This window comes from Fukomys damarensis, unplaced genomic scaffold, assembly GCF_012274545.1.
Source record: "Fukomys damarensis isolate Sample0158 unplaced genomic scaffold, DMR_v1.0_HiC HiC_scaffold_35, whole genome shotgun sequence".
NCBI classification, from domain to species: Eukaryota; Metazoa; Chordata; class Mammalia; order Rodentia; family Bathyergidae; genus Fukomys; species Fukomys damarensis.
In genome coordinates this window covers 54,029,506-54,031,446 of record NW_022900947.1, presented here as the reverse complement: position 1 = coordinate 54,031,446, position 1,941 = coordinate 54,029,506, and positions in this window count along the sequence as shown.

Here is a 1,941-nt window from a genome sequence, read left to right as displayed (position 1 = left end):
CCACCCTAAGGCTGTGTAGCCTGGATAACATAAAAGGAACAGCAAAATGGTCACTGCCTGTCACTTGTAAATTTCTGCTTGACATCTTGCTGTCTTCTCCCTTCTGCTGTTTCTCCTCTGTAGTGCTCCTCTGCCATGCCACACTGCCTTGGAGCCAGCCAACTATTAACTAATACCTCTGCAAACTGCAAGTTGCAATAAAACTTTCCTCCTTTAATTTTGGACATCAGGTATTTTATCAATGAGAAAAGTAACTGGCAACAGGTTATTTAATTTCCAAGTATTTGAGTAATATCTCTAGTGTCTTTTGGCATTGATTTTTAGGATTGTTACACTATCGTCTAATACTGTACATGAAATAATTTTCTTTCATTGCATTTACTTAAGTCTGCTTTGTCTGACAGGATGTGGCCTAGTTTAAAGAAAGTCTCATGTGCTGCTGAGAAGAATGTGTACTTTGTTTTGATGGAACATTCTCCAGGTAACTAAGTCAGTTTTCTGAAAGTTTGGTTCAACACTAATATTTCTTCGATTATTTTTGGTCTAATTGATCTGTTTATTTGTGACAGTGAGAAACTGAGTTTCCCCTTTGCAAAGGTATCAGTGCATATTTGATTTTTCATGTTCCCTTAGCACTAGGGTCCATGTCAGAGGATCCAAATCTCTTATTCAGTGCTATGATACACTGCAAGTAAAAAGACTTAGACATAGAATCAGAGTGAAACCAGGTGCCGAGATGGTCAGTGCTGAGCAAACAAAGACTCTGAACAGCCATAACCACTGATATTATTGTTGACACAATCATTTGTTAAGTTGGAGTGAAGGGTCTATTTGTGGTTGCTAGGGATAAATTGCCAATGCAGACAAGGCTTGTTAAAAAACAAAGTACTGTAATGTTAAGAGTAGAACAGACTAGTTATAGGTTGTACTTAACAATTACTCTTGTCTTTTCAGTTAAGAGATTTAACTCTGAGAATGTAATTTTGGTAAGAGTAACTCTGACCATTGGTGTAGATTCATGGACCATTTTTCTGTTCTCTGATGTGGCCATCTGCATTTCTCCCATGAGTCATGTAGGCATTGGTCAGACTCACTTTTTAAAACAAGACAAAATGGGGTTAACTCTTTACAGCCTGCACTGCTTACAGCCTGCTGGAGGCATAATCAACAGGGAAATCTCCCACACATGTGCTTATTTTGTGAAGTTGTGTTCACTAGTATGAGATGGGCACAAATTTATCATTGTTATCTCTTCCTGTTGCGTTGTGTCCTTACCCATATGTAATAACTTTCTTTGTCCTTCTGATATTTTTGTCTTGAAATTCACTTAGTCTGAAATTGGTATAACTACTCCTGTATTTTTCCAGGTTCTCATTTCATGAAATATTGTTTTACCTCTTTTGATTTTTAATTGAGCTTCACATTAAAGTAAGTCTTTCTTATAAAATACAACCTGTTTGGTTTTCTTTCTTGATCCATTCCGTCACTCTAATTATTGGGGAATTGCGACCATTCATATTGAAAGTTATCCCTGAGAGTTACACTTATGATACCTTGGTTCATAAATGCTTCTTTACATGAAAAACTCAGTTCACAAACAGAAGTGTTCAGCAAAAAGTTGCTTCAGTTTGTGAACTCCACAATGGGTGACATTAAACTTTATGTGGAAATTTGATTTTGTTCACAATCAATTCAGTTCACAACCACATCATTTAAATAATAAGTTTTGTCTTTGCATTGCATTATTTTCCTGTTTCTGGTGTCCTTATTTTTTCCCTTCATTTTCCTGCTCATCAGGCTGGTATACTCATTCTTCTTGAACTATAATTCATTTTTAGTTATTCAAATTGTTGGCATCACTGTCTCTAGGATATCCTTGGGAATTTTTTAAATTGTAGTATTTTAGTCATCAATTTTTTAAAATTTGTTCTCACATGGAAG